This window comes from Pelodiscus sinensis, chromosome 4 (genome assembly GCF_049634645.1).
Source record: "Pelodiscus sinensis isolate JC-2024 chromosome 4, ASM4963464v1, whole genome shotgun sequence".
Lineage (NCBI taxonomy): Eukaryota > Metazoa > Chordata > Testudines > Trionychidae > Pelodiscus > Pelodiscus sinensis.
In genome coordinates, this window is record NC_134714.1 from 45,561,825 (window position 1) to 45,586,983 (window position 25,159).

At 44.4% G+C, this 25,159-nt stretch overlaps 1 long non-coding RNA gene across 1 annotated transcript in view; it reads right to left on the minus strand.

The window, feature by feature from the left end:
* Window positions 1-12,694: 12,694 nt before the first annotated feature.
* LOC142829106 (uncharacterized) overlaps window positions 12,695-25,159 on the minus strand; it is a 46,599-nt gene continuing 34,134 nt past the window's right edge. The window contains exons 4-5 of the long non-coding RNA XR_012903392.1: window positions 24,193-24,247; window positions 12,695-13,207 (exon numbers count right to left, since the gene is read on the minus strand). This is a non-coding gene — a long non-coding RNA (uncharacterized LOC142829106). The remainder of the gene's footprint in view (window positions 13,208-24,192; window positions 24,248-25,159) is intronic.

Consider the following 25,159-nt stretch of genomic DNA (forward strand, 5'->3'; position numbering starts at 1 on the left):
TTTTCCGGAAATACTATGCTGCTCCCGTTCGGGCAAAAGTCTTTTTCCGAAGACTTTTGCGCAAAAGGGCCAGTGTAGACAGCACAGTACTGTTTTCCGCAAAAAAGCCCCGATCGCCAAAATGGTGATCCGGGCTTTTTTGCGGAAAAGCGCGTCTAGATTGGCCACGGATGCTTTTCCGCAAAAAAATGCTTTTGCGGAAAAGCGTCCTGCCAATCTAGATGCGCTTTTCTGAAAATGCTTTTAACGGAAAACTTTTCCGTTAAAAGCATTTTTGGAAAATCATGCCAGTTTAGATGTAGCCTGAGGGTTACAGGAGTCAGTGTAAGAAGTCCTTCAGCTTGACAGTATTTCAGCATTATTTTGAAATAACTGCCTGCTGTGTAGATGTGGACTAAGTTATTTCAAAATAATGTTGCTGTGAGATGTACCCTATGAGTGCACTAGCTGAATTATATTACAGAGTGATACCAGCAAATTCCCTGACTTGTTCCCAGAAATGTGCATCTTGTACTGCCCAGTACTCTCCTGAAGAATACCAGCTCACAGAAAAATGTAAAAAACAACCAATAGTCTTGCAGCACCTTAGAGACTAACAAAACATGTAGATGGTATCATGAGCTTTCCTGGACACAACCCACTTCTCATACCACCATCTATATGTTTTGTTAGTCTTTAATGGTATGTCTACACCACAGTGTTTTGTCAGAAAAACGGACGTATTTCTGACAAAACTTCAGTTATGTCCACACTGCAATCGTGTTCTTTCAAAAGTAAATTAAAAAAAACAGAGTTTTTTTTCCGACAGCAGTACTCCTCTTTTTATGAGGAAGAGCTCTTTTGGAAAAAGGTGTATGTGGATGGGGAGGAGGATTTTCTTTCAAAAGAAGAGGCCTCCAGGAAATAACACAGGTGCCCTGGTGGACACTCCATCCATACTAATCTCAACTCTATAGTTCCTGTCTCCTGCCTGTGCTTAAAGCTGCAGGCACCCTGGACAAGCCTTGTGGCAGGAAGCTGGCCTGGGAGCAGCACCATGACCATGCAGCTCTCCCTGCCACAGGCCTTGCCACCCATGGCAGAGCCACAGCCCCCCGATACCTCTCTGGCCCTTGCAAGGAGCAGCCCCAGGGATCTCAGGGCCCTCCCAGGGGGACCAAGAAGCGAGCACCTTCCTAATCTGAAGAGGAGATTGTGTCCCTCCTCAAGCCCTGGAGCAAGGAGGACACATTGCAGGATCTCCACTCCAAGTGCCTCAACACGGACATCTTTGGGTGTATGGCCGAGTCCCTGGCAGAGCACAGATACCCATCCTGGACCTTAGAACAGGTCCGGAGTAAGGTCAAAGAGCTCCAGGGATACATCAGGGCCAGAGAGCAAAACTCATGCTCATGGGCAGGACCCCACATCTGCCCCTATTACCAGGAGCAGCACCAGATCCTGGGGTATGGGAAAACGTCTTCTCCACCCGTTGTCGTGGACTCTGGTCTTGAGACCCCTGTCATCACCCGGCCAGAGGTCATGACGGAGAAGGACTAGGGCCAGCAGGAGGAGGAGATGGACACCGTCACCCTGTCCCTGGAACCTGTGCCTGTCAGTCAGGACGTCTCCCAGGCCTCGTCTGACACCGGGGAGGGATCTTCAGGTGAGTGCTCTCAGTTTGTCACACACACAGGACAGAGGAGGTGGGTGCACGGGGGGACGGTGCGAGCATCGTTCAGGCTGCTCGGGCTGGACATCGTGCCGCAGTCCATGCATGTGGAACCATGTGAAGCCTTAGTGTGTGGCATGTGAACTCAGCAGGCAGCCCCAGAGCACGGGTGGGATCCTACTGCCAGACTCAGGGGAGGCAACACATATCCGGCCCTGGGGTGGGGGGCCTCCCAGTACCTGCCATGGCTGGAAGCAGGCTAGCCACAAAGGTGTAGGCACAACCCCATACACACTGAGGAGTGCTGTATACAGCACACGGGCATGACTGCACGTGCGAGGCACCACCCGCTCCCGCGGATACCACTGCGAGCTGCAGGTGTGCGTGTAGAACCCAAGGAGGACCAGGCTGCTCCTGGCTCCTCTGCTGCCATGAGGGGATCCCATTGTAGCTGGACACTTCCCTTGCCTGGTTGTCTATGGGCTGGGAGGGAGGGTGGGAAGTGGGCAGCTTGGGTACCTCGAGGCCCCTGTGAGGAAGGACCTGCTGTGCAGGCCACACATGGCTTTGCTCCCAGGACATCCCCCTCCTGTGGCCTGAGGACTGTTCATCTCTGCTCACAGAAGAGGGCATGGCCTCAGGGACAGTGTCTGCATGGATAACAAAACACTTCTCCCTCTTTGTGTTCTCCACAGCTGGACTATTTGTCACCCAGATAAGTCTCCTGACCAAAGCTTGCCTCTGACGCCTCAGCCCTTCCCACCCCTCAACCCTCTGTATCCTGACTCCTGCCACACTACCCCACATAAGCCAAACCCTCTTTCCCCCCTCCTAAACCCGTACCCCCTTCCACACTCTGCACCCCAATCCTCTGCCCCAGATCACAACCAAAACCCCTGAATCCCCACAGGCCCTAAGTCACAAGCCCTTCCTGCCCCAGGTCACAATCACCTCCTTCACCCAAAATCCCTCCCAGACCCCACACCACCTCCCTTACCCCAAGCTTCCTTCTGCATCCAGACTTCATACCAGAATCCACACCTCCTCCATTAATATCATGGCAGAGTGTGGACCCTGAGCACTTTCCAAAATCTTGGCGTGCCTCCCCCATCACTGGTAGAGTGAATCAATTTGAGAATGAGAGGAAATTAAGGAGAAATGGAAGGAGGAGGAATATAGAATAAGCTAGTTGTACAAACATTTAATGATTTTGGCTTAATCTGAAGAAAGGGAGATTTAGGTTGCATATAAGTCATTCTTCTGCTCTATTCTGTGCTGGTTAGGCCTCAGTTGGAGTATTGTGTCCAGTTCTGGGCACCACATTTCAAGAAAGATGTGGAGAAATTGGAGACGGTCCAGAGAAGAACAACAAGAATGATTAAAGGTCTAGAGAACATGACCTATGTAGGAAGGCTGAAAGAACTGGGTTTGTTTAGTTTAGAAAAGAGAAGATTGAGGGGGGACATGATAGCAGTTTTCAGGTATCTAAAAGAGTGTCACAAGGAGGAGGGAGAAAACTTGTTCATCTTGGCCTCTGAGAATAGCACAAGAAGCAATGGGCTTAAACTGCTGCAAGGGAGGTTTAGGCTGGACATTAGGAAAAAGTTCCTAACTGTCAGGGTAGTCAAACACTGGAATAAATTGTCCATAGAGGATGTGGAATCTCTATATCTGGAGATATTTAAGAGTAGGTTAGATAAATGTCTATCAGAGATGGTCTAGACAGTATTTGGTCCTGCCATGAGTGCAGGGGACTGGACACGATGATCTCTCGAGGTACCTTCAAGTCCTAGTATTCTATGATTCTATGATTAAAGAGAAAACTTTTCAATTATAAGGATAGGTAAGCACTGGCATAGGCTTCCAAGGAAAGTTGTGGAATTTGTGTCATTGGAGTTTTTTAAGAACAGGGTCAGACACACACCTGTCACGGCTGGTCTAGGTTTATTTGTTCCTGCCTCAGGTCAGTGCACTGGCCTACATGACTTCTTGCAGACACTTCTAGCCCTACATTTCTATGATTATTTAACATTTTTAAATTGGTGTAGTGCCCAGATGTCCCAATCAAAATAGGACACCCATTGTCCTAGGTTTAGTACAAATACATAGCAAGAGACAGTTCCTCCCCTGAGGAACAGTCTACTCTTCTGCTCTACAAAGGCAACTACCATTTAGTGAGTTGATATAGCTTTTAAGGACTGATTCATCACATATTATCTGTCTTGATAATCTCTAATAAGAGGGAAGTCAGAGCTCTCCTAGCATACATGGTACACTTGAACCTCTTTAATCTGGGTGTCTGTGATCCTGGAACACCTGGGCTGTGTCTACACTGCACCCTTTTTCCGGAAAAGGGATGCAGATTAGACACTTCGGAATAGCAAAATCCACGGGGGATTTCAATATCCCCCGCGGCATTTGCATTAACATGTCTGCCGCTTTTTTCCGGCTTGGGGATAAGCCGGAGAAAAGCGCCAGTCTAGACGTGATTCTCCGGAAAATAAGCCCTTTTCCGGAGGATCTCTTATTTCTACTTGAAAGTAGGAATAAGAGATCCTCCGGAAAAGGGCTTATTTTCCAGAGAATCACGTCTAGACTGGCGCTTTTCTCCGGCTTATCCCCAAGCCGGAAAAAAGCGGCAGCCATGTTAATGCAAATGCCGTGGGGGATATTGAAATCCCCCGCGGATTTTGCTATTCCGAAGTCTGCATTAGCATCTCTTTTCCGGAAAGGGGTGCCAATGTAGACACAGCCCTGTGGTTCAGACCAGTGTTCCCTCTAAGTTGCGTAGCAGCACATCTTCACAGGTGATTAATCAACCCCGCCCAGTCAGAGGCTCTGGGCTCCCTGCACGGAGCTGACTGGGTGGGTGGAGCTCCCCGTTACCACACCTTCACCCCCCAGTTTCCTCATGTACCCTGCCTCCTTTCCTGCCTCCACCCCTCCACCCCCAGTAATAGTTTAAATACAGTGCTTTAAAGATTTATCTTACGATATATTATTCGTGTACAGTACTGTATAATGGGTTGTACACACAAAAGCTTTAGTACAGGGTGAACCTCTCTAGTCCGGCACCCTTGGGACCTGATCGGTTTCGAACCAGAGAATTTGCCAAACCAAGGGACGTCAATATTGTCTAGCAGCATTACCAACACTTCCTCTGCTTACTGAGCTCTTAGAAGACATTTAGAGGTAAATTATAAATAAACAACAGCAAAGAAAACTGAGAGCCAGGACTGGTGGCTGTAAATAAACTTTCTGGGATCGCAGGAAACATGGCACATCCATGATAAAATGAATATCCGGCTAACTAAAATCATGCTGGTCCATGAATGTTGCCAGATTAGAGAAGTTCAACCTGTAATAGACTTTGTTTATACTTCATTATGGTGAACACTTAGGCTATATCTATACTACAGTGCTATTTTGGGATACCAGAGGTACCTTAATAACTGCACCTTAACACCTTATACCTGGATCTTAACAGCAAGCTCCTTATTTCGAAATATTACAGGCTCACTATTCCAATGTCCCTGTTAATCTCATTCCATGAGGAGTAAGGGATGTTTCAGAATAGCAGGTTATTTAGAAATCTGTAGAGTGCACCCAATTACAAAATAAGCAATTTTGAAATAAGATTGAAATAAGATACACAATTTGAGCTACGCAAATTGTGTATCTTATTTCAATCTATGGTGCAGTGTAGATGCACCCTTCTGGCCTGGAAAATTCCATAATCCGGCATAGCCTGTTTCCCAGAGTTGCCAGATTAAAGAGGTTCAAGTGTATTTGTTTACATATAGGATGCTCAGCTTTTCTAGGCAGGCTGCTGCCATCTGTACATTAATTATAAGCCATGATGAAATCATTAGCACTGCAACTAGTGAAACTTTGTTGCAAGCAATCGGTACAATCAGTTTCAGCCTCTTTGTTTTGTTTGCTCTTTCCAAATAGGCTCATAGTTGTATTAATTTGTTTCCTATACATTATTGACTAAATGTTTCATAAGAACAAATTTCAGTACATGTGGACATTGTTTACTGGGTGTAATAGCTATTCATTACTGCTGCTGGTAGTGGTCATCTAGTTCCATGGGGAGGCTGTTAGGATTAAGGAATTGGTGGTGGAACAAAAGGGAATGGGGAATGAAGGACTAAAGGTGAATGTAATAGTTTTATAGAAAGTGAGGGTGCCAGAAGGTGACTCAAGAGTGAGGCAAGAGAGAGGGCACCCATCTTCAGCAATTAAAATCTAGGGGGACACATGACCCATGTAGGCAAGCACATGACCCCCGCATGTGTCACTAGTGAAGTTGACAGCTGGAGAGTAAGAAGGGAGGATGGGGGAAGAGAGCAGCATAAAAATACGGGGAAGAAACGGGCAGCCTTACTCCCTTCCACTGCCAACTCTCTGATTCATTCCTTGTCTGCTCAAACCAAACCAAACTCATTTTAAAGATTTTTCTCTTATATTTTTAGGTCAATCTAATTTGCAAAGGCTGACTTTGACTTTGCTTTTGCCCCAGTAATCTCAGTTCATGCATAGTGCGGCATGCCAATAAAAATGCTACACGGCTATTAATATTTCTTGCCAGCAGGTATGTGAATAAAATGGAAGTGCACTTGACTGTCCTTGAATGACTTTGTTTGCACATACAGAATCAGTATTATTTGGATCATTTTTCAATATAATTTGAAATCCTTTTTTCTCTAAATTTATGTTGCACTTACAAGCCACCTGAAGTGAACTGATCTAAAAAATCCAATCTTTTTATAAAAAAATACTTTAATTGACAAAATTGCTGTATATTGCATGAAGTAGTTTGTTTTTTAAACGATGCAAGTAAGAATCTTGGAACTAGATGGTTAATTAAGTCTGTTTTGGCAGACTTGTCATCGATGGGCTTGCGCTATTGTTTAAATACCAGACTAAGTGTAAGTAGTGTTGAAATTGCTCATGTTAACAGTCTGCTAATGCTAATAAAATTACAAATTTGTAGTAGTTGTGCCAGCAGGATCAGATAAAGCAATGGTTGCAAAATCTCACAAACGTTTAACATTCCACGTCAACTTATTTTTTAGACTGAAATTTTCCAAGCTAAGCACTTGCCAAAATGTCAACTGCAAAGTAAGAATAGCAGCAGTTTAAGGAAGTCATGTTAGTTGCTCATGGAGTTGCTATAGTTTACAAATCCTGTCTAATTAGCCCTAGGAGAAGTAGGTAACAGCATCACTTGAGGAACTGTTGGTATGTGCAACAGAGAGTGTATGGAGCCCTGATACAGCTAACACTCTGGTGTCTGTATCCTAAGTTGTAGCGACCTGTGCATAGGAAAGCCTTGCTGATGGCAGAGGCTGGGGGAAAAGAGGGATTATGGTGGTGCAGTATGTTGTATCTGTGACTTCAGGGCTGCCAGGAGGCCTGCAGCTATACAAAGCATCCCTAAAGCATAGCAGGAAGTTCAAGGACAGGTGACTTAGTCAAGATGTGTATGGATGAGTTGATTTAATGTACCCGCAAGTCAGCCTCTATAAGTATAGTTCTTTTGGGGTATGTCTAGACTACATGGCTCCATCAACGGAGCCATGTAAACTAGTTTACCCGACATTGTCAATGAAGTGGGGATTTAAATAATCCCCGCTTCATTAAAATAAAAATGGCCACCCCGTTGTGCCGACAATCAGCTGATCCGGCAGTGTGGCAGTCTAGACGCGGGTCGGTCAACAAGGGAAGCCTTTGTCAACTGCTCCTGTAAACTTCGTTTCATGAGGCATAAGGGAGCAGTCGACAAAGGCTTACCTTGTCGACCGACCTGCGTCTAGACTGCCGAGCTGTGCTGGATCAGCTGATTGTCGGCACAGCACGGCGGCCATTTTTATTTTAATGAAGCGGGGATTATTAAAATCCCCGTTTCATTAACTATGTCGAGTAAACTAGTTTACATGGCTCCGTCAACGGAGCCAAGTAGTCTAGACATACTCTTGGAGTCCAGACCTGAAGTTACACTCCCCTCTTCTGATGGAAACCACAGGAAGGGTGGGAATATACATTGCCTGCCATCTCCATGCCAGGAGTTGAAATTAATCTGTGCTTCAAATAACCTTTCTGTAAAATAGATAGAATACAGTGGTACTTAACTATATAGCACATAGAGCGATCACGAGGCTTTGGACTATTAGCCCTGATGCTTGGGTCTTGGGCTGCTTTGCAGTACTAGAAATCCAGTTTAAATGGCATGATGAGGATTCTCTTTAGGTAAAGCAAATCCTTGGTAGCATGGAGGCTGTGTTGGACCTGTCTACCTGCTCCTGACTCTCAGAATAGAGGGTATTCCGGGACAAAAGGTGTGATAGCTAGAGTGTCCTTGCCTGAGTGATCCCAGTCTGACAAAATAACTTCTTGGACCCTGAGGTCAATGGTCAGTCTGTTCCCAGGGAATTGTCAGGTCCCCAGCCAGTGCCAAGATCACAGCAGTATGTAAATGGTTTAAAATCATCTCTGCCCACTTCTTCCACAGCTGGGCTGGACATATCTCATCCAGAGCAGACTATTTAATCCATATGTAAAATATAAAGTATATTTACTTTGCATATAGTTTTCTTTGAGAAGTCTTGGTTTTATCCCTGGCTGAGTTTACACAGGCCTTACTGCTCTTTGCAATTCCTTCCTACGAAGGGAAATAATTAGTGGATTAAAGATGGCATATTGGGTGAATGCCATGATGCCAGGTAAAGAGTGACTAATATAAAGGTGAAGGTTAGCAAGGAGAACCATTGATTTGCTCATGAAAGGAGAACTAAGTTGCTTCTAACTTTGAAGATAGATTCCCTCCCAAAATGTGACATTTCTTGTCCAATTTTCTGCTGATATTCTGAGTCATCAGGGACAGTTCTATGCTTTAAATACTCTCAATCCTGAAAGGCATTTTGACTGAGGAAAATAACAGAAGGTCAGTTTAAAAAAGGAGAAAAGCTCCTTTATCTGGCATCATGAGCAATATTTCCAAATATACTTATGAAAGACTGGATTTTAAAGACAGAAGACTATATCCTCAATGAGTGTAAATCAGTGTAGCTCTATTGATTTCACTACAGTGATGTTGACTTGAACCAGCTAGGGATCTGACCTTAAAGTTTAAAAAGAAAGTGTACTCATCATTGAGATTTCAGAGTACTTCTTGGCAAATGCTGGAATTCCATTAACTGTGTCCTTTGAAGTTTACCTAGTCTTTAAATTCATATAAAATTAAATCAGACTGGCCATTTCCTGTGGGAGAATGAGTAAATTTAAAATGTGGATTTCCAATGTTCATAAGACAATTTTGCCCCTAGCAGATAAATCTAAACCTTTCAGTTGGGCTCAGAAGGGACTAATATACAGAAAGGATGAAAAGGCAATCATAGAAATATGTAACTATTTAAATAGACACCAACCATAGCTCTGGCAGTATATTTACAGTTTAATGTGATTTAAACTATTTCTCCTTCTGCAGCTTTCCAATATTAAACAGAAAGTTAGTAGTTTTGAAAACTTTCTTAATACAAAGTGCACACCCTATGTCAGAACAAGAGAGCCCTTTAAAGAAACCAACCCATCTTGCCATATGGACTTCTGTTTGGGCTCGTCTACACTGGCCCCTTTTCCGAAAGGGGCATGCTAATTTCACAGGTCGTAATAGGGAAATCCGCGGGGGATTTAAATATCCCCCGCGGCATTTAAATAAAAATGTCCGCCGCTTTTTTCCGGCTTTTAGAAAAGCCGGAAAAGAACATCTACACTGGCCCCGATCCTCCAGAAAAAAGCCCTTTTCTGGAGGATCTCTTATTCAAAGTAGGAATAAGAGATCCTCTGGAAAAGGGCTTTTTTCCGGAGGATCGGGGCCAGTGTAGACGTTCTTTTCTGGCTTTTCTAAAAGCCGGAAAAAAGCGGCGGACATTTTTATTTAAATGCCTCGGGGGATTTTTAAATCCCCCGCGGATTTCCCTATTACGACCTGTGAAATTAGCATGCCCCTTTCGGAAAAGGGGCCAGTGTAGACGTAGCCTTTCTGTATAGTTTTAGTGGAAAACATGCCTCCTGATAAACTTGCATCCAACTTTATTTTAAAGCTGGCAGTATATTTTCCTTGTTGTATATGAATGATTTCTGTTACAATTTTTTTAAACTCTGACTTACAAAATTTTCCAGCCCTAGATCAAATGCGTTTTTTAAAAAAATATAAATTTGGTTGTGAATTTTATGTTTGCTAACTGTTATGGTTTTACAATCCCATTTCTTTTATTATAAATGATGTTTTCCCCTTGGTTGCATGAAAACAACAGAAATAAGGGAAACAGAGACTGAACAGCTAGGAAGAAGAAACTAAATAAGCTGACAACATATAGTACTCTGAAAAAAAGGTAACTGAAAAAAACCTTGGAGGAAATACAGTTTCCTTTGATGTTTTTCAGTTATATTTTTTAGGCATTACTTTAAAGTTTAAACAGTAAGTGAAACATTTAGCAAAAGGTGTTTTTGAAATTGGGTACCTTTTAAAATATGTGATTCTTGGATATAGTGGAACTTTGGGCACGTCTACACAGTGGTGTTATTTCAAAATATCTAGCGCCATTTGAAATCAAGTGAGTATCTGGACAGCAAGCCCGTTATTTTGAAATCTCATAGCTGCCCTGTGTCCATGCTCATCACAGAACTCTATAGTTTCTTTCTGTGCAAGATCCTTATGCCTCAAAAAAGGAGGTTTAATGATCTTGTGGAAAAAGGGGTTTTTGCACAAAAAGGAAACGTCCACACTGTTTGTTTTTGTGCATAAACCCCAGCGCAAAAATGGCTTGGAAGAGAGTATGCAAATGAAGCACAAGAAAATTCTGATCCATGCTTCATTTGCATTACCTCTTACGGAAAAACTCGTAGTTAGATGTAGCTGGAGTGCCAATCCACAGCACGCAACTGCAGGAGCCTCCCACAAAGGAACCTTGTGCTCCTGCTCACGGGGTTCCTGCACAGGCCTGCTTTACTCCTTAGGCCGTGGTTGGACACCTTCCCACCACAAGCCACCACGAAGGAGGATGCAATCATGGATACACACAGCAGTGCTGCACACAACACACAGTCCTGCCTGCACTCCCGGGGCAGCATCTGCTCCCAGGCAAGTACACCAAGGCGGAGGATACCGAGCCCCTGCATGGGAACCTGGCAGGGGGAAGGAAGCGGAGGGGACCCCAGCAGCACCCTCCCTGGCAAGTGGCATCTGCTACTCATACATACCTCCCCAACACCCTGCCCCCCCCTCCAGTGGGCAAGAATAGGAGGCTTCTCGCTGTGGAACACCATCACTGCTGGACCCAGCTTATGCGTGGCATGGAGGGAAGCCAAGCTACTCTGTGAGGCCTCTATCCCACCCGCAGACTCCCAGTCTGGCTGGCACCTTTCCATGACTGCTTGTCCCCAGGACATGGGGATAGTGAGGCTCCCCCTGGGACACCTGTGCCCCTGCAGGAAAAGTCCCACTGTCTAGGCCACGGATCCGAGATCTTTTTGTGTCAGTTCAAAGATGAGGGCTGGCTTCAGGCACAATGATGCCAGGGTGACTGCCCTTCTGTTTGTTCTTCATAGCTGGACCAGCTGCGAGAGGGGTGTAAGCAACACCCTCCCAAGCCATCCTCCCGACCCCATGTGACCCACGGGTGAAGGCGAGCCCAGGAAGTCTTGCAGCAGGAGCACATCTCCTGCCTGCATGCCCTGCAGCACTCTCTGGACTGGAAGAACCTCAGACTAGAGGTGGACCTGAAGCTGTGCTGAAACAGTTGGCAGGAGCTGCTCCAGCAGGGCCAGACCATGTGCATGGCTTTCACCGCTGCCCTCAACTGACTTGCTGCTGCACCCAGCTCCCAACCATCTGGCTTCCCCCTGTAGTTTCCCTCCACCCATGGCCACTGAGGGTCCTACACCCAAGGCAGTGGGACCGTCTGAGGCAGGCACAACGCCCAGCCTCACCCGAACCCCTCCTTCATGCTCCCACGTTCTTTCCCCAGTCCCTCCCCACATTTACATTTATCCCAAATAAAAAAACCCAGAGTTTATTGTTCAAAAACAAAAAAAGTGTGGTTTATTGTCTCTGCAGGAGACGGCAGGAGGGGTGTGGGAGGAAGAACAAGAGAGGCAATGCCCAGGCCCCTTGTGGGGATGCCCAGGGATTAAGTTCACTGGGGTCCTTGTCTGAAACTCTCCCTCAGGGCCTCTTGGATTTGCACAGCCCCGTGATGGGCCTTCCAGATAGCAACCGTGCATGGCTGGTCAAAGGCTCTGCTGAGCCAGTCGGCTTCTGCCCCCCACCCTGGCAGGAACATTTCCCCCTTATTCTCACAAATATTGTGGAGGACACAACAGACTGCCACCACTTGGCAGTCTACTTGCCAAGGTGCAGGTAGGTGAGGAGACAATGGAACCTCTCTTTGAGACATCCAAAGGTACCCTCCACAGCTACATTGGCCCTGCTAAGCCTGGCATTAAAATGTTCTTTGATGGGGCCCATGTGGCCAGTGTAGGGCTTCATAAGACAGGGGAGCAGAGGATAGACTGTGTTCCCCACAATACATATTGACATCTTTACATCCCCATTCCTGATGGTGTGGTTGGGGGAAAAAGTGCAAGCGTGCAGCTTCTGGAAGAGACTGGAGTTTCGGAAGATGCATGCATCATGCACCTTCCCTGACCACCTGACATAGATGTTGGTGAAGTGGCCTTGGTGGTCGATGAGGTGGTCTGCAGGACTATTGAAAAGTACCCCTTCCAGTTGATATAATCAGAGCCCCAGTTATCAGGGGCCCAGATGGGGATATGGGTGCCGTCAATGACCCCCCATGCAGTTGGGGAAGCCCATGGTGGCAAAGCCAGTGACAGTGGGGTCCACGTCACCCAGGATGCTGACCCTGTGCTGCAGGATGGTGTTGATGGCCGTCACCACCAGTAGAAGGAGACACAGAGAGAATCACAGGGTTGCCAGGGTACTTGGGAATTCCCCAGCCCAACCCCCCCCCCCCCCCACAGATACCAGGAGCAATCCCAACCTGCCCCAGTCCCCTGGCAGGACTTTGTGAGAGTAGAACTGAAAAACCTTCCAGGGAGGGAACCTCCACCACTGCCCCCTCTTCCGTAGGGAACCCCATTCCAGCACAGTTCAACTCTCTCCTGGGACAATGGTAGAGAGAGCAATACCTGCATAACCACAGCCCTGTCGGTCCATTTCCCCATGCCAAACTGGTTCCCAATGGAATAACTGTCTGGCGCGGCGAGCTTCCAGAGGGGAATGGCTACCCACATATGGAGTGGGATGGCGTGTCTCATGTGGGTGTCCCATCACCTGAGGGCAGGGGTGAGCCACTCACATAGCTCCAGGAAGGTGTTCTGCACGTGGAAATTCTGGAGATACTGCTGGTTGTCCCACTGTTCCATGATGATCCAGTTCCACCAGTTGGAGCTGGTGTCCAGTCAGCAGAAGCGGTGCTGCTCAGTGTGCAGAGAAGGGTGGGAGAGGTTGTGCTGCATGAGCAGTACCTAGAGACAGGAGAGGAAGTGCCCTGCAATTAGCTGGGGGTCCTGTTCCTGCAAGGCCATAAGGGTAGCCTGCAGAAACTGCACTAGGAGGTGCAGCATGCGATAGAAGAGCCATCAACTGCTCAGAGGCAGGCCAGGCTCTATGGCTGGAGTGCTATGGTGTCTGCAAGGGTAACCAGAGCACACAATAAAAAGGCTTTGCTGTTCCTCAAGGAGTAAGGCAAAGATGAAGAACCTGAGACATGGCTGTATGAGGAGTGGCTCACTTTAAGCATGAGCCTCAAAGAGTCTCAAGCAGCAGCTACAGGAAGTGAGTGCTGTCCTGATGCCCTGTCTGAAGTGCTTCTGGGTGGCATTCAATGTGATTCAGAATCCAATGAATGTGGACGCTCTATTTTGAAATAGCTTAGCACTATTTCGACAGGCATTTGCTGTGTAGACGCGCTATTTTGAAATACAAATTTCAAAATAGCTTTTTCCTAAATAAGCATCCAATATAGACATACCCTTGTTGAATACTAACATCCTGAATTGCTTCATGCAATTCCATATGAAAATTATAGTGCCACTTACAGGAAAGTTCCTGTTACAGAAAAGTTGATAAAGTATTCAGTATACTGTCCTTCCATGCATTTTAAATATCTAGAAAACCTGTTTAAATGGCAGAAGCTGAGCAATTAACAATACCTCTTACATTATGCATGATTCTTGGCTCCTAATATGAAGAATCAACTGCAGTGTTCCATTAGTGATTTTCAATTTGCTGCTAAGCTTTGCAATTGATTGGTGTTATTTGAGTTAATCTACAAAGCAGTAAGGGAGGAAAGAGTCCCACCTCCCATCCAAAAGAAATCCCTTTTTATAGGGGGAAATATACCTTTTCTTTTAACATCCAGAAGGACTAGAGAGAGAGAGAGAGATTGAGTTTTAGCTATAATTTGAAAAGATGAATTTCATGATGTTAGGGGTGGACAAAAATCAAATCTTAGGACTTGAAGGGATCTCAGGATGTTTTCTAGTCTAGTCCTCTGCACTGCTGGCAGGAACAAGCAGCATCTACTGTCCCTGACAGATAATTATCTAACATACTCTTAAAAACCACTGATGATGGACATTCCACAACATCCTTAGGCAATTTCTTCCAGTGCTCAATCATTCTGACAATTAGGAAGTTTTTCCTATTGTCCAACCTAAGCCTTCCTTGCTGCAATGTAAGGCCATTGCTTCTTGTTCTATCCTCAGACGTCAAACACAACATTTTTTCTCCCTGCTCTTTGTAATCATATTTTATATACTTGAAAGCTGTTATACTTGAGTCCCATTTATGGCGGTCGAACAAATACAGATTAAACGTATGGTGACACCGCTCACCATTGGAACTTGGAACGTGCGCACGCTTCTGGACAACCCTACAACAGACAGACCAGAGAGAAGAACAGCCTTGGTTGCTAGAGAGCTTGCAAGATACAACATTGATATTGCAGCCCTCAGTGAGACTTGTCTTGCTAATGAAAGTCAGCTAACTGAAACTGGAGGTGGATATACCTTTTTTTGGAGCGGTCATGGCACCGATGAGCGTCATGATGCTGGAGTCGGATTCGCTGTCAGGAATCCCCTTGTTCGACAATTTGCCAGTCTTCCCAAGGGTGTGAATGATCGGCTTATGACTCTACAACTTCCACTACAGAATAGAAACCAAGCCACTCTGATCAGTGCCTATGCTCCCACAATGACTAACCCGAACGAGATGAAAGACAGATTCTATGAGGAACTGGATTCCTTACTATCAGCTGTGAGTAGCACCGACAAGCTGATCCTGCTCGGTGACTTCAATGCAAGAGTAGGATGCGACTCAATAGCCTGGCATGGAGTTGTTGGCAGACATGGAGTGGGCAAAAGTAACAACAACGGCCTACTCCTACTGAAGACTTGTGCAGCACATGACCTTCTTATCACCAACACAATGTTTCGTCTGCCTACCTGGAACAAGACCTCCTGGATGCACCCCCACTCTAAGCACTGGCATCTTATAGACTATGTCATTGTTAGGAGACAGGCAAGATGTCAGAGTGACCAAGGCCATGTGTGGTGCTGACTGTTAGACAGATCATAGGCTCACTGTCCCCAAAATGAATCTCCGAATTAGAATGAAGAGGCGGCCTCAAGGTAGCAAGCCCATAAAAAGAATTAATGTGGCCAAGCTAAAGAACCCAAGCAAAGCCTCAGCATTGACTGAGAATCTAGAAAGCAGGCTTTCCGACCTACATCTTGTGGACGACTGGGAACTTTTCTGGAATGCTATCCACTCATCTGCACTGAATTTTTTAGGACCCTCTTTGCACAAGCAGCCCGATTGGTTCGATGAGAATGATGGGGAGATATTGTCTCTACTTGCTGAAAAGCACTGCCTTCATCATGCACATCAGAACGATCCATCATAAGCTGCCAAGAAGAACGCCTTTGCAAATGCTTGCAGGACAGTCCAGAACAAACTGCGCAAAATGCAGGATGCTTGGTTAAGTAATCAGGCAGCTGAAATTCAGGGGCATGCTGACAGGAATGACCTGAAACGGTTCTATGCAGCCCTCAACACTCTCTATGGACCTCAGTCTCTCGGGAGCTCCCCCTTTATTAGTACAGATGGTACCACTCTGATTACAGAGAAGGCTCAGATCCTGCAGAGACGGGCTGAACATTTTGAAGATGTCCTCAACCGACCGTCATTTATCAACGACGAGGCGATTGAGAGGATTCCCCAGGTTGACATCAACGGCACCATGGATGATCCACCAGTAGTAGCCGAAGTTTCACAAGCTGTTAGCCAGCTATCCAGCAGCAAAGCTACAGGGGCAGATGCTATACCTGCAGAGGTCTATAAAGCCGGCGGTCACGTACTTATAGAGAAGCTCACCGAGTTGTTCCAGTCTTTTTGGGAGCAAGGATCCATTCCTCAGGAACTCAAGGATGTACATTGTACATCTCTATAAGAGGAAGGGCAATCGACAGGTATGTGACAATCATTGGGGAATTTTGCTGCTTTCCATCGCAGGTAGAATTCTTGCAAGGGTGATGTTAAATCATCTGGTCACTCATCTGGACTGTGGCCTCCTGCCGGAGTCACAATGTGGCTTTCGTTACAGCCGCGGGACTATTGACATGATCTTTGCCACGCGCCAACTTCAGGAGAAGTGTCAGGAGCAGAATCATGATCTTTACATAACCTTTGTTGACCTCACAAAAGCCTTCGACACTGTCAGCCGACAAGGTCTGTGGAGGATCATGTCAAAGTTTGTCTGCCCCCTCCCAAATTCATTCAGATGGTATGCCAGTTTCATGATGGCATGATGGCCAGAGTGCTAGATGGTGGAGAATCTTCTAAGGCATTCTCAGTCACCAGTGGCGTCAAACAGGGCTGTGTACTTGTACCTACACTGTTCAGCATCATGTTTACTGCTATGCTGAATGATGCCTTCCAGGACAGTGTTGCTGGAATCAGCCTTAAGTACAGAGTGGATGGGAATCTTTTCAACCTGAGGAGACTTCAGGCTATGACCAAAGTGAAAGAGACTGTTCTGAGAGACTTCTTGTTTGCTGATGATTGCGCCTTATATGCTGGCTCTAAAGCAGAGATGCAAATTAGTGTGGACAAGTTCTGCACAGCTTGTGACAACTTTGGACTCACCATTAATAGCAGAAAGACCGAAGTCATGTATCAGCCTGTCCCTTATGCACTGTACACAGAACCCACAATCACAGTCACAGGGCGGATGCTACAGGCAGTGGACCAGTTTACTTACCTTGGCAGCACTCTTTCCCATGCAGCTAACATTGACATAGAAGTCACATGCAGAATAGCGAAGGCAAGTTCTGCTTTTGGTAGACTGTGCCCCACTGTATGGGAACGTCGAGGAATCAGCCAAGCAACAAAACTGAAGGTCTACAGAGCCGTGGTACTCACCACCCTCCTGTATGCCTGTGAAACATGGACTGTGTATCGGAGGCACGCAAGACAGCTTAATCACTTCCACATGACTTGTCTTCGCAGAATATTACGCAGTGGATGGCAAGATAAAATACCAGACACTGAGGTTCTCTCTCGAGCAAGTTTACCGTCAGTCTACACTCTGCTGATGAATGCACAGACTAGATGGGCAGGTCATGTCATTCGTATGCCAGACGAACGTATACCTAAGCAGCTCCTTTTTGGGGAACTCTCTACTGGTAAACGCTCGCTTGGTGGACAGAGGAAACGTTACAAAGACACACTCAAGGCCTCCCTGAAGTCATTCAGAATTGATACAACCACCTGGGAATCGCTGGCACACAACCGCCCTGCCTGGCGCAGTCTCATCCACAAGGGATGCCAAGCTCTCGAAACAAGGCGCATCTCTGAAGCACAACACAAGCACGTGCTGCGCAAGTCCAAAGCTACCAGCGCAACGATTGCAATGCCTACACATGTCTGCCCGACATGTTCCAGGACATTTGGTGCCCGAATTGGCCTGATATATCATCTTCGGACACACTGTATCCAATCTCAAAGCACTTAGTGGTGTTGAGGTCTTCATCGACCACGATGGACGAACAACAACAACAACAAACTTGAAAGCTGTTATGTCACCTCTTAGGTTTTCATCTGCAGACTAAACAAACCCAATTTTTTTCAATCTTGCCTCATTGGCCATATTTTCTAGACCTTTAATAATTTTTGTTGCTTTTCTCTGGATTTTCTTCCAATTTGTCAACACCTTTCTGGAAATGTGTCACTCAGAACTGGACAACATACTCCAGAGGAGGCCTAATCAGTACAGACTAGAGTAGAATTGCTTACAAAACTCCTGCTAATATAGCCCAGAACGTTTGCTCTTTTTTTTTTGAGTTTGCAACCGTGTTACACTGTTTACTCATATTTCACCTGAACTCCATTTATCTGGGGGTTCTGCCAAACTTCAGCAAAAGCCACATAGAGGGCTAACTTATGTTTTAAGATCAAGCCATTTTGGTGGCTGAATCCGGAAGCCTTTTTTTTTCTTTTTTTAAGGGAAAAAGTCAGCAAAGCAGAGGTAGGGAGAAATCTCCAGTTATAAGAAACTTCTTTACATTGAAGAAAATATAGGATGATTGTTGTTTCACAGATAGGATTCTGTTGAGCTTTAGGATAAGTAGTCTCTGAATAATCACCTGCTCTAAGCTAATATTTATCCATCTTAGCAGAACATCATGGCTGGATATGAGACCAGCAGTACCACTTCATGTGGGGATGAGGTGAAAGTTCTGAGTCAGTACCTGCATTCTTGCATGATGGGTTCCATCCGACAGCTACCCCCACTCCCAGTGGAAGAGGCTAAATATAGTTTAGGCTTTTTGAGCCAAGTCCTAAGAGGTGACATTAGCAAAAGTAATTTGGGCCTGGTTCTCCACTCTTTCTTATTTTACACTGTATAATGCCACTGAGTTCAATAGCATTACTCCTGATTTACACCAACAAAAAGGAAAGCAGAATCAGTGCCTTTGACTTCTGTGCTTAGATCCTTTTACAATATATGTCTCTGTATATAGACGCACAGTCATTGTGTGTGTTTGGGTCAGTGGAGGAGCTATAACAGATATATGGAGAAAAAAACTTGCATAGCCAGAGGAAAAAAATCATAATTTCTTCAGAGTCACAAAAATCAAGATTACAGTATTACCCCTCAGCATGAGCAGCAGTTTTACATTGTAAGTAGTCATCAGTTTTGGGAGTGGAAGAGACTACTCCTGGAACAAGGCATTGATCCTGACTTAAGAACTTCAGCTCTGAAGCAGACTGTCCTGGAGTCTCTAGGAATTAAAATATTTATTTTTAACATAAGATGTATGTCGTAATGAAATATCCAGGAATACATCCAACCAAAATTGGCAACCCTACCTTATACAGAGCTTCAATCAATGTAACGAAGCACTCTGCAGGTGCAAAAGTCCTCCTGTGTGGATCTGATTGCAGATCTGGAGCCTAAGATGCTATCTGATGTGAGTAAAGGTGACAAAAATGGGTCAAAAGCAAATAATGCTGTGTAAAACACCTGAGGTTTTATCCCATAGAAATAGCCTTTTATTTGAGCCACCTGCACTCCTCCTGCCTTCAGCTGCTTGAAAGGCTCTTTCTGCTTATGTAAAGGAATTCTGACAACTATATTTAATAGAAGTTACAGAACTTGGCAAAACACACATTTTGCAAAAATACTTGGCATTTAACGTGTTGCAGAGGTATTAAGTTTGTCAATTATTTTAATCATGGTTGGGGCTCAGAGCAGGCCTGCTGATGTCTATGTGAGGGTGTGAGTGTGAAGGGGTGTGTGTGTGTGGAAATGAAAGGGGCATTTTTTCCCAGGCCTGGTGATTCAAAAGGGCTTGGGTCTCCCAGTCGCTAACTCTGCAAGTGGCGTCTGGAGCCTTGGGCCCTTTAAACTGCAGTTGCTGTGGCATGCTCCAGGCAGCTCTGAGGACTGTGGGGGTGCAGTGTAGCATGCTCCAAGTGTGTCACCCCAGAAATGCAGAGCCAGTTTCGCCCACCTTGCCAAGGAGCTTGGCAATGCTGTCGGCCCCCCAGGCTAAGAGATTTTTGAAATGCGGAAGATGTTTTGAAGCACTTAGAGCAGCGAGAGGCAATAACCAGCTTGTGGGCTGGTCAAGGTCCACCAGGGTTATGTCCCCATAGGCTGCCACTGCTGTATATACCTGCACCTCCCCAGGTACAGGCTTTTGTAGCTCTGATTGGCCATGGATCACCATTCTCAGCCAATGGGAGCCGTGGGAAGTGGTATTTCAGTCCACACCACTTCCCACAGATCCTATTGGCCGAGAACAGTGATCTACAGTCAACAGGAGCTACAAGCAGCTGTACCTGGGGAGGCACAGATAAATACAGTGGCAGCAGCCAACCAGGGTTAACCCTGGTGAACTGCCATCATCTTATTGCCCACCCCTGACCTAAAATCTAGTACTGATGGTTGCATATGGATGAAAATTGGAAATAGACAGAGTGACAATGTCATAAAGTAGTCAGTACAACCGAAAAATACTCCTGTTTTAATATCCAATATACTGTTTGATTTCATAAAAGCAATAATTTTTAACTGAAATACAGAATTTATTAAAAATAATATAATAATATTGATATATCACCTAAGGTTGCTAAAAAAGTCTTAGTCACTTGGAAAACATTTTAAAATCAGTAATTTAAGACATGTTTCTGAGAGGGATAAACTTGTGATAATCAAAATAATATTTGATCCAAGACAAAATAGGAAGGAAGAACAAAAAAGAACTCATCCTGGATATGTTCTATTTACTCTGAGGTAAAAAGTCTCAGTGTGTTCAATAGCTGATATTATCTGGCATTGAATCTGATTAATCACAGTAAAATATTCAGTATTATTTTTAAATAAATGAGGTATAGGACACAAATGAATTTTTTAAAGCTGGCCACTTCTTACTATTGGATTGCTGCTACTGACAAGCAAGGTTGCTTAGCAACACTGGTCCACAAAGCATTCTCCTTGAGTGACTTTTAAGGAGAGATTGTACAATTTATAAATTGCAACCAAAACAGAGGTGTATTTGGCTCACAGACCATCTTTTTGTTCCTCTCTTAAGATCACATTTTCTTTTAAAATACATATTTTGTTTTCTTGTTCAATTTGGCTGCCCATACAGGGGATTCACTTCTGTTTCAAATAGGTTATTTATAGAGAAGAGGTGTTTTCTATGGATGGTAGAGACATATTAAGTAGAGTTTTGAACCTAGATAAACCTCATGGGCTATATTTTCAACTGGCCTTCATATCTGTTCCCACAATATTTGCAAACTTATTCCTTTGCCCAGGCAGAATAGCACATGTATGTGCCAAGTATCAGAGGGGTAGCCGTATTAGTCTGAATCTGCAAAAGCAGCGAGGAGTCCTGTGGCAGCTTATAGACTAACTGCAGTGTAGGAGCATAAGCTTTCGTGGGCAAAGACCCACTTCGTCAGATGCATGTAGTGGAAATTTCCAGAGGCAGGTATAAATATGCAGGCCAGAATCAGGCTGGAGATGACGAGGTGGATCCAATCAAGGAGGATGTGCAGTATCTGTTGTGCTGTATGTGCTGTATCTGTTGTGCTGCAAGTATAGCAAGTTCAGTTACACAGGATAACTAAAAATTTGGCCCTGTCAGTTTGACACCTGTTTGGAAAGCCACATTTTTAATGTTTTGAGTCTGGTTTTTGGTTAGATCTTTTCCAAAGCTTTCTGTTCATCTGAGTCTAATTCAAGGAGGTGATCTTCAAAGCACCAAATGGTCTGAGAGTTTGTCACCATCTAATACATCAAAACAGGAAAGACCAGCTGGGAAGCACCTGCTGTGGACAAGAAAGTCAGAACACTCAGGGCCCACTAGTGTTGTTTATACCTCTGCAAAGTAAATACAAAGCTGGATGTAGAGTGCTACCAGTCAGAGTGGCGGCAGAGGTGCAAGTTACAACACAAATTGCAGGGAAATGCTGAATTGAGTTCAGTGTTTCTTTATTTATAACAATGTGCAACAGACAACTTTGAGCTGGAAAACTTTTGCCCAGCTCTCTTATTGCAGATGAGACCTACAACAGCTGTAGAGATTTAGGAAGTTAAAGGTCATGCTTTGTTTCCCTCAATTCCTTTTAACTACATTGTCCCTTTTTTGCCCTCCAAATAAATGCTTCAGTCCATGCCTTATTCACTTAGGTGATATAAAGTACAAAGAAGCTGTATTCAGATGTGAAGAAACATTACAGTGCTTTTGTGAACTGTTTGCTTTTCTGATCATGAACAGATTAGGTATAAGAATGAAAAGAATCCCAATTACAACAAAGATCTGAAATGCCATTTCTCTTGTGTATATTTGAAAAGTATTGTTTCGATGATTTCATTAGTTTGTTGACCATAAGAGATCTCTTTTAAAATCATTTTGATAAGAGCCACCTTAGAAAAAGAAGTACAAGGTTCACATTGTAAGATCTCAAGGACAAAGGACTTAAGATATTTTCATATACTTATCTCAAGTGGTCTATAATTATAGACGAGGATAAGAAATTAGTGAGGACACAGTTGCGAGAGAGACAGAACAATGCACTGCAGAAATGTGTAAGACTAGTACATCAGTTTTCAAAGAAGTCAGCAGGGCTCCTAAAACCAACTCCAGACTACATTGTGAGCTGGGATCATTGATATCTGCTACAGAATTTTGAAAATCAATTGTCAGGTTGAATTTTTGGATCTCAGCAAATTCAGCCTTCATTCTAAAGTTACTACACGAAGCAGTAAAACAGATTTGTTTGGTCTTTTTGGGTGCCTATCCTTTGCTTACGTAACTGACTACCAACCATCACTATGATGTATTTAAAACTTAAGGAAAGAAATGATAATTCTCAGTGTAAGGAATTTCTTGGTCTTGCTTGCAGGATAAAGGGCTCCGAAAGCATGCAAACTGGATCTTAATGACCCAACATGCAAAGAGTCTGTCTAGAGCAAGTTTGAGTTGAGTTTTGCCCCTCTGCCTTAGTAAGCAGCCTGCTTTATTTTATCTGATTTTTTTGGTGGTTCTGTGTTTTCATTCAAGATTCTAAGAAAAAGTAATGCTATGTTGCAGCCCTCCAAAAATTATATTTTTTATTTAACTTCTCTGTGTGTATGCTGTGAACATCACCTTCAAGTTATGGCCAATTTCTGGAAGTATTGTTGTAGGAGGAAAATTTGACATGCTGTCATTTTCCTTCTCTGTAAGATATGTACAACAATTCACCCCTCTCTTGTCTGAACACTATAATGGTGGGTGCTAAACATACTTATAATTTATGTTTAAAGCAGGTTATTAAAAGCAAAATTAAAACAAGTTGGAAAGTAGATTGGGACTTGCCATTAAACCAAACATTGACAGTGTTTTTTTTTTTTTTTTTAAATAGTAACTTTACAGCTATTTTGGCCAGCAGTATATGGATGCAAAGTACTTATTTTAATTAAAAAAAATATAATTCATTGAATTTTGGCTGTAAACATGGCTATGACACTTAAAGGCTCAAATTAGTGCAGCTTTTTAGCTAGCTCTTTCCATTATATCTGGGTGTTACTGTGGTCTTGAAAACACTACACACTGTTCTAGGACTTTTGCCATGTCTAAGCCAAATAGGGTATGTAAATCACCGAGCATGAGTAACCCTCCATTTTATATTTCTTTTGCCTTTGCCAGTTTTTGTAAGATACTTTAATGATTCCCCCCCCCCCCCAAACTGGCCACAAACTGGAAAAAAAAACCTGATGAGATTTTGTTGTGTGTGTGTGTGGAAGGCTGACAATTTAATTCTGATAACATGTAAGAAATTTGTCAGTACTTTCTCTATGGCTTTTGGCAATGGCTTGCTGACAATTTAAAAGGGGGAAAAATAACCCAGATTTGAAATTAATTGTTTTCATCAATTTAATTTCCAGTCTGTTCCAGATTGAAGAGGCTAGAGGGAATGACTGGCATCTGCTAGGATATCAAGATTAAAAAATGCAATTTCCAGTTTGTTAAACTGTAAAAAGGTCACACGTCAGTAATTGGATACTTACTAAGAGTTTCCCAGTTTTGTTTGCTGTAAAGAAGATATTAGCCTTTTGGACAAGAAGTGCTCCTTACTTTCCTAGAATGTCTCAGGTGGATATCTGTGTTTGTTTTTTAAAGTTACAGACTATGAGTAGTCCTGTGGCATCTTAAAGACTAACAAAGGTGCCACAGGACTACTCTGTTTTTTATTTCCTAGTGCACATCATAATGAGCAAGGTCCCTGCTTTTTAATCTTTATTTTTTAATCCTTTTAATCTTTACTGATTTTGGTTATTTCCTTCCCACCATTATGTTGTCAAATTTAAGTTTTGAAGTACACATTTCCAAATCATTAGTGAGTGCATTAAATATCAAACATGTTAAGGCATTTCCAAAATGTTACCCACCTTCATGTATTTAATATAGTAACCTTGATCCTTCTAATTAATGGGAGCTAGGTACCTGAAAATCAGAATGAGATAGAAGTATTAAATATGCAGCAGTAGCCAAAATGATTTAGAAAAGCCAAGATACATGGTGTGGTCTCCCATGTGCCCTCCTGGTAGGGGCACTACCTCCTGAAGTGGCCCCTTCACACACAGGCATAACAGTTACACAATCTAGACACCAGCTTCCAGACCATAGTGCCTGGCCTCTCCTGAGATCCATGTGCCTACTCCCATAGCAGCCCCAATAGTCCCCACTGCTGCTCAGCAAGTTGGGCCACATAGCCCCCCCAAATAAATGTCCCTCTTGGACATCTCCATCCAGGGTCTCTCAAAGTACCTATATTCCCTTTGTACCTATTGTGGGGTTGAAAGAACCTTCTGATGATGGCACTGGGCTGGACCCTGTTATGGCTGCTGTTGTAACTCCTTCTATTCACCAGGTCTCACTATCTGTTGCTGCTGCACATACTGCAGCTCCTCCATGCCCCTTGTTTGCAGGACCAGTCCAACAGTCCCCCATTTTGGTACAACTTTGTAATGGGGTGGCACTCACCTCCCATGAGTACCGCTCATCTGGCTGAGCACATTTGCCTGTACTGCCTCTTTAAAAGCCTTTTGGCTACTCAGCCCTCCAGCTGAATCACACTCCTGTCTGAGGCTCAAACCTCTTCCAGGGTACACACCTAACAGGGGCTCATCCCAGTGCCCTCTGCTGGGGTCTCCTATCTGTCTCAGCTTCCCCTCAGTCTCTTTTTCCACTGGTAGAGAGTGGCACCTCAAGGGCTTCCCCTCCTCAAGGCAACTTCCTCAGTCAGCCTAGTAATCTGCTCAGCTCAAGCTCTGCCCACAGCTCCTTTTGTAGGCCGCCTTGGCCTCTGATTGGCCAGTTCCTCTAAAGTCTCTCTAGCCTCTTGAAGGACTTGTC